This window comes from Arachis ipaensis, chromosome B9, assembly GCF_059453495.1.
Source record: "Arachis ipaensis isolate K30076 ecotype BB chromosome B9, ASM5945349v1, whole genome shotgun sequence".
Classification (NCBI taxonomy): Eukaryota; Viridiplantae; Streptophyta; class Magnoliopsida; order Fabales; family Fabaceae; genus Arachis; species Arachis ipaensis.
In genome coordinates this window covers 107,603,156-107,611,546 of record NC_142444.1, presented here as the reverse complement: position 1 = coordinate 107,611,546, position 8,391 = coordinate 107,603,156, and the positions used below count along the sequence as shown (strand labels likewise).

General features: G+C 39.6%; 1 non-coding gene across 1 annotated transcript; it reads left to right on the top strand.

Moving 5' to 3' along the window:
- The first annotated feature begins 3,288 nt into the window (after positions 1-3,288).
- Positions 3,289-3,392, top strand: LOC148545821 (small nucleolar RNA R71). Its single transcript, XR_015901918.1, has one exon. It is a non-coding gene; the product is annotated as a small nucleolar RNA R71 (small nucleolar RNA).
- Positions 3,393-8,391: the final 4,999 nt, after the last annotated feature.

The window sequence follows — 8,391 nt, the reverse complement described above, 5'->3', positions numbered from 1 at the left end:
TCCTGCAACAAAAGAACCCATCTAATAAGTCTTGGTTTAGATTCTTGTTTAGCAAGTAAATATTTTAAAGCTGAATGATCAGTGAAGACAATGACTTTAGATCCAATGAGATAGGATCTAAATTTGTCAAATGCAAAGACTATTGCCAAGAGTTCTTTTTCAGTGGTTGTGTAATTCCTTTGGTTAGCATTCAAGACTTTACTGGCATAATAAATCACATGTACCAAATTGTCTTTCCTTTGTCCTAACACTGCCCCAATAGCAAGGTCTGATGCATCACACATCAGTTCAAAAGGTAAGTTCCAATCAGGTGGGGCAATGATAGGTGCAGAGGAAAGTTTTTACTTCAAAATTTCATAGGCTAGCATGCAATTTTTATCAAATACAAAGGGTGTATCAGAGACAAGCAAGTTACTCAAAGGTTTGGCTATTTTAGAAAAGTCTCTAATAAACCTTCTGTAAAAACCAGCGTGTCCCAAAAAACTCCTAACTGCCTTGACATTACTTGGTGGAGGTAGTTTTTCAATGATTTCCACCTTAGCTCTGTCCACCTCCATGCCTCTATTAGAGATTTTGTGGCCAAGGACTATTCCTTCTGTGACCATGAAATGACACTTTTCCCAGTTTAATACTAGGTTAGTCTCTTGGCACCTCTTAAGCACCAAGGCAAGGTGGTGTAGGCAGCTGGGAAAAGAATCCCCAAACACAGAAAAATCATCCATGAAGACCTCAATAAATTTTTCAATCATGTCCGAAAAGATGGACAGCATGCATCTTTGGAAAGTGGCCGGTGCATTGCACAATCCAAAGGGCATGCGTCTATAAGCAAAAACTCCATATGGACAAACAAATGATGTTTTCTCTTGATCACTAGGATCAACTACTATTTGGTTGTAGCCTGAATATCCATCCAAGAAGCAATAGTAAGCATGTCCGGCAAGCCTTTCAAGCATCTGATCCATGAATGGGAGTGGGAAATGATCCTTTCTGGTGGCTTCATTGAGCTTCCTGTAGTCTATGCACATCCTCCACCCAGTGACGGTTCTTGTGGGTATGAGTTCGTTCTTCTCATTTGGCACCACAGTTATGCCACCTTTCTTGGGAACTACATGGATGGGACTAACCCATGGGCTATCAGAAATGGGGTAGATTACCCCTGCCTGCCATAGCTTCCTGACTTCCTTTTGTACCACTTCTTTCATGACGGGATTCAATCTTCTCTGAGCTTGAATGGAGGGTCTAGCATCCTCTTCTAACAAGATTTTATGCATGCATATGGATGAACTTATCCCCTTCAAATCAGCTAGGGTCCATCCAATGGCATCTTGATGAGTTTGCAGCACCTTGATCAATTCTTCTTCCTGTTCTTGGCTAAGGGCAGAGCTAATGATAACAGGGTGACTCTCATCACTACCCAAGTATGCATACTTGAGATTAGGGGGCAATGCTTTGAGCTCAGGTTTTGGTGCTTCCTTTTCTTCTTTCACTCTCTCTGGCATGCTTAGCATGGTTGTGTCAGCACCCTTGATATCACTAACTTCAATATCCTTGGTAAACTCCTCCTCTGCCACTTCCTTTATTGTTTCCTCAAAAGTTTCTTGTACTGCAATGTCCACTACATCAATCCTCATGCATTCCCTTAGTGATTCTGATGGATAGCTCATTGCCTTGAATACATTAAACACCAATTTCTCATCATGTAGTCTAAGAGTGAGTTCACCCTTTTGTACATCTATGATGGCTCCAGCAGTAGCTAGGAAGGGTCTTCCCAGAATTATTGAAGCTTTGGCTTCTTCCTCCATATCTAACACCACAAAATCAGCAGGAAATATAAATTCTCCCACTTTCACCAACAAATCCTCAACTATCCCATGAGGGAATTTAAAAGTTCGATCTGCCAATTGGAGGGCCATTCTTGTTGGTTTGGCTTCCTCAATCTTCATTCTTCTCATCATTGTTAGCGACATCAAATTGATGCTGGCCCCTAAGTCACACAAGGCCTTCTCCACCATGACTTCTCCTATGATGCAGGGGATTTGGAAACTGCCTGGGTCCTTCAATTTCTGAGGCAATTTGTGCTGAATGATGGCACTGCATTCTTCAGTTAACAACACAGTTTTCTCATTTCTCCAGCTTCTCTTCTTGGTCATTAATTCTTTTAAGAATTTTGCATAGAGTGGCATTTGCTCTATTGCCTCAGCAAAGGGAATGTTGATTTGAAGCTTCTTGAAAATCTCCAAGAACCTGGAGAATTGGCCATCCTTTTCACTTTTCATCAAACGTTGAGGATAAGGTGCTTTAGGTGTGTAAGGCTTCAGGACCTCTTTTTCTTTTTCTTTTGTTGCAGACGGTGTAAAAGATTGTCCTTGTTCTTTGTCTTTCACATTTTCCTTTGCTTCATCCTCTGTGGTTTCCTTTGAGATCTCCTTTAGATTCTTTCCACTTCTGAGGGTTATGGCCTTACATTCTTCCCTTGCCATAGCCTTGGCAGCATGAGAACCGCTTGTCCCAGGGGCTTGCTTAGTCAAATACAAAATTTGATTTTCTAGCTTCTGGATGGCAGCTCCTTGGTTTTGCAAGTTAGAATTTACTTCTTCCTTAAAAGCTTTCAATTCGGTTATATCTTGACTCATGGTTGCAAGCATTCCTTCTATCCGGTTTAATTGATCTTGAAATTGTTGGTTTGGATTAGGTTGGGTAGGTTGATTATTTTGGCCATGATATGGTGGTTGGGAGTAAGTGTTTTGTGTGGCTTGGTATGATCTTTGGTTGGAGTTTTGGTATGTGGAATTGTTATGTTGGTTGTGGTTGTAAGGTTTGTGGTTTTGTGGTTGGGTTTGTTGGTTTCCCCACCCAAAGTTTGGGTGGTTTCTCCAGCCTGGGTTGTAAGTGTTGGAATGTGGATCATATGATTGCCTTTGTTGGTTTCCCACATAGTTGGCCTCTTCCCAATCACCTCCTTCAATGCTTACTTCCTCTTGATCTTGTGTGTGTATTGCAGCCACTTGCTTTGTTTCTAATTGCCTGGTAAGCTCTGCTAGTTGCTTGGCAAACACTTTGTTTTGGGCTAGAATTGTATCAACATGGTTCAGCTCCATGACTCCCTTAGTGTTGTGCCTTTCTGATGCATAGTAGTACTCATTCTCAGCCACTGTCTCAATCACTTCAATGGCCTCTTCCACAGTCTTTTTCCTGTTCAATGAACCTCCTGATGAATGGTCTACAGCCTTCCTTGATTCATAAGAAAGTCCATCATAGAAAATATGCAATTGCACCCAATCATGGAACATGTCTGGTGGGCATTTCCTTGTCAAGTCCTTGAATCTCTCCCATGCCTCGTAGAGAGTTTCACCATCTTGTTGTCTAAAAGTCTGAACCTCAGATCGAAGTCTATTGACCTTTTGTGGGGGGTAGAAACGTGCCAGAAACTTGCTTTCCACCTCATCCCATGTTGTTAGACTCCCCCTTGGGAATGATTCCAGCCACTTAGCTGCTTTGTCCCTAAGTGAAAATGGGAACAAAAGCAGTTTATAGGCATCTTCCTGGACTCCATTGGACTTCACAGTGTCACAAATTCTCAGGAATTTTGTGAGATGTTGGTTTGGGTCTTCATTAGCACCTCCTCCAAAAGAACAATGATTCTCCACAAGTGATATTAGCTGTGGTTTGAGCTCAAAATTGTTGGCCTGAATGGGTGGTTTCTGGATGCTGCTACCACAATTCCCAGAGGTTGGGTTTATGTATGAACTAAGAACCCTCCTCTCAGGAATGGCATTGTTTCCATCAGCTCTCTCATGGTTGTGAACTTCTCTATCCATGTTGAGATCTAGAGCTTCCTCAAAATTGTCCTCAGATTCTCCTTCAGATTTCTCTTCTCCCACTACTCTCTTCCCTCTTGCTTCCCTTCTCAGTCTATGAAGGGTCCTCTCTGGTTCGGTATATGGAGGAGTTGATGTCTCTCCTCTCCTACCTGTCATACAAGAACACAGCACAAGCACAATCAAGTGAAATACTCTTGGTTACTGGAAGAGTATGGTTAGAGCAATTGAGGAATTAATTCAAACAGTTAGTGAGTCAGTGAGTTAGTTGCTTGAATTTAAAGGCATAAAGAAAGAAAGCATGTAACAGGGTGCAGAAATTAAAATTCAACAAGTAACTTGTACTGAATTAATCTAAACAAAAAAAAATGCTCAATCTAGTTAACTTCCAATTTGAGAATTGTCAAACGAAAACCAATCCCCGGCAACGGCGCCATAAACTTGATGCACATAAACTAGTTATGCTACGATTTAGGAAATTGCACGATCGGCAAAATTCCTTCCGGCAAGTGCACCGGTTATCGTCAAGTAAAAACTCACAATAGAGTGAGGTCGAATCCCACAAGGATTGGTTGAGTGAGCAATTCGGATTAGAAGTGTGTTCTAGTTGAGCGGAATCAAGATTGAGATGAGTATTGCGGAATGTAAAATTGGCGGGAAAAGTAAATGACAAGAAAATTAAATGGCGGAATCTTAAATTTGCATGAATTAAAGAGCAGAATGTAAATTGCTGAAATTAAAAGGGAATGGGGGTGATTGCAAGAATTGAGTTGCAGAATGTAAAGAGAAGATGGAAATCAGAATTGGGGGATTCATTGGGTTATAGGAGATATTGAGATCTCCGAATCAAAACATGTTTATCTCTTCCTCAAGCAATGCGTTCATTGAATTTTGCTTGGCAATCTTATATGATTGGATCCCAATCCCTTGGCTCACCAATTCTCTCTAAAAATGAACAAATTCCCAATCCCTTGGTTTAAATGTTCATAAGAAGAGATGATGCTCGATCACTGATTATACCACACAGTTTCATGAACCACAATTTGGTAGGATTACATGTCACAATATCCATCCAAACCCCAATCCAATTCACTGTGAGAAAGCTTCTCTAGCATGAATCCTCCATTCCTTTCCCAAGGTTCCGAAGGATTCCAATTATGGATAGTTTCTTTCCCAAGACAACTACCCAATGGAATTAGATCGAGAAGCTTTCTAACAAAATTCAAGAGAAAAGATTGAAGAAGAAGATAAAACTATTATTGATTCATTGAATTACAATAGAGCTCCCTAACCCAATGAAAGGGGGTTTAGTGAGTCATAGCTCTGAATTCAATTACAAAGATATGAAAACTAGCTAAAAGTGAAGGTGTAAGTAAAAGGTCCCTTTCTAACTTAAATTCTATCCTATTTATACACTTTCTATATTGAGCTTCTGTTGTGTTTCTTGGGCTTTGAGGCCTCTCCATGCTTTCCTTTTGCCTTGGGTTTATGATCCATAATCTTGATGAGGCTGTTGATCCAAATTCTGTAACATTCATTGAGCCAACTTAGTGATAATCAAATAATGACACATGACTCAATAAATTGAGATTCCAAACTCATCAATCCTTCAGGCCCAATCCCATAAACCATGATATTCAATTGGGTTTCATACCAGAATAAGTTTAAGTTAATGTTTGTGCTCAAATACTAACTTAAACCACAATATTTTTGGTCCAGAAACCTTTTCCAAGAGTGGCATTTAAGTTGCAGTTTAAGCTTAAACTGCAACTTAAACGCCAGACACTTCCAGTGAGGCCTTTTGTAGAAGCACGTTTAAGCTTCAGTTTAAGGTTAAACTGAAGTTTAAACGTGGAAATGGAAGAAGGCAGCCCTGGAGAGTCATGTAGTCGAACACGTTTAAGCTTCAGTTTAAGGTTAAACTGAAGCTTAAACGTGGATATAGGAAAGGCAGCCCTGGAGGTCGAACACGTTTAACCTCCAGTTTAAGGTTAAACTGGAGGTTAAACGTGGAAATGGAAGGAGGCATCCTGGAGGTCGAACACGTTTAACCTCCAGTTTAAGGTTAAACTGGAGGTTAAACGTGGAAGCTTAGAAGAGTAGCCCTGGAGGTGTCGAACACGTTTAAGCTCCAGTTTGAGGTCAAACTGGAGCTTAAACGTGGGAATGGAGAGAGCAACCCTGGAGGAGAGTTCTTGGTCGAACACGTTTAAGCTCCAGTTTGAGGTCAAACTGGAGCTTAAACGTGGAAATGGCTCCCTGGTGCTTTTCCCATTCTGGCGTTTAACCTCCAGTTTAAGGTTAAACTGGAGGTTAAACGTGGAACTCCTTCCTGAGAGGCAATATCATTCTGGCGTTTAACCTCCAGTTTGAGGTCAAACTGGAGGTTAAACGTGGAATGCTTCTTTGGTGATACTTTTCATTCTGGCGTTTAACCTCCAGTTTAAGGTTAAACTGGAGGTTAAACTTCAATTCCAGCATTCCTTAGCCTTCATGATTCTGGCGTTTAAGCTCCAGTTTAGGCTTAAACTGGAACTTAAACTCCACATGTGATATTCAAGCTTCCTTTATTGATTTTGTTGCTTCCTTGCTTAGCCTCTTCTTCCCTGAAATCATCCAAACAAATACATCAAAGTCTTGCAAAATTTCATGAGAAATCTTCCATTCATAGCATTCAAGTAATATAACTAAAACTCATGGAATTTGCATCAAAATCATATTGTTTGGATGGTTCATTGCTTTGTTCTTCATTTAACCATTTTTGGTTACTTTAAGCTCAAGAAAATGCATGAAACCACTAAAACTAACAGAAAAATGCTAGTGAAACTAGCCTAAGATGCCTTGGCATTAATAGACTAGAGTCGGTACTGCCAGCTTAAGAGCCCATACACATTTTCACAGAAACTTTTCAAAAGAAAATACATTTTCCAACTTAGAAAAATTCACTAAAATCAAATTTCACTTTTTTATTTTCAAATTAAAACTTATAAATTTTGAATCTATTCTGGGCACTAAAATTACTTTATTAAAATGGTTTTACGTGAAAATGCAGGTTCTCACAGCCCTCATGCAAGCTTGCATGATTTTTTTGCTCCTTGTTGACACTAGCCTCGTGTGTGCGTGTATGGTTCACTAATTCCATGCCGCCTTAGACAACGCTTTTATTTTGTAGCGTTATTAACGCCCTGCCTTGGTTATGGCTCTGGTGCTCTAGTGTGTTTCATCAATCTCATGAATTTCCACACCATTCTTCATCATCATTCTCCTAACAATCATTAAACAAAAGTGCATCAAAGTTTGATTTATAGCCTCATGAATAATTACAAAATAAGCTAGTGTACATAAGTGCACAATGAGAGTTCCTATAGTCATAAAATCACTTAGTGTGTCACATTGCCTCAATCTTAGCTTATATATTCATTAATGAACATAAATTTAACTAATGCTTAATGATTCTTTGTATGCAAACATAATTAATACTTAACGAAAAAATTACTTAACTATTAACCAAGATTCATGAAAAATAGTCATAAACTAACTAAACTAACTAGCTAAGATACATATGCATCAGGTTGCAGCTGTGTGTAGTGTTGTCATAGCTCGCAAAGAGGAGGAGGCGAGACAGGGAAAGAAAAGGAAGAAGGAGAAGGAGAAGAGAAGGGAGAGGGGTTTCTCGAAGGTGGAGGTTCGGCATAGAACGAGCAGTGCACCGCGATGTCGCCGTAGAGCAGCGTGCGTGGAGAAGATATCCGCGCTGTCGCCCGTGGAGAAGAGCACCGCTCCGACGCCCGTGGAGGAGAGCACCACGCCAATGCCCGTGGAGGAGAGCATTGCACAATCGCTGTACGTGGAGGAGAGCTGTGTGATTGAGAGCTGTTGTCGCTGTTAGGACCTTGATTGGCAGCGAAGGGTGTGTCGCCGTTAGTGATGGGTTACTAAAGTGTTAGGGCTTACCCTATGTTTGGTTTGATAGAAAATGAGTGGAAAGAAAATAGATGGAAAGGAAATGAATGGAAAATGATATTTTTCTTTGTTTGGTTATCAAAAAAAATAGGAAGGAAAGAAAATTTTTGTGTGGGTCCCACTAAAAAAATTTTCTTTCAATCACAAGCAAGAAAACAAGAAAGAAAATGTTATATTTTTGTATTTCTAATACTATCCTTAGTTTTTTTTTTTAACCAAAGATAGGAGACTCGAACCCGCAACCTCTTAATTGAGTACGGGGAGACTATGCCATTTGAGTTATAACTCATTGGCAATACTATCCTTAGTTATATTATTATTAATAATTAATAATATAAATTTAATTTTAATATATTATTGGAGTAAAGTATCGTTTTTGTCCCCAACGTTTGGGGTAAATCCTATTTGTGTCCCTAACGTTTAAATAATCCTAATTGTATCCCTAACTTTGTAAAAGTGATTTAATGTTATCCTACTATCAATTATACTAACAAATCAGATTATATTTTTCAATTTCTCACTTGGATATATTCATTCTCAATTAGGTCTCACTTGGATGTGTTCGATTTTAATATTATACCCATTATTTGTCTTTGGATTCAATTATGTC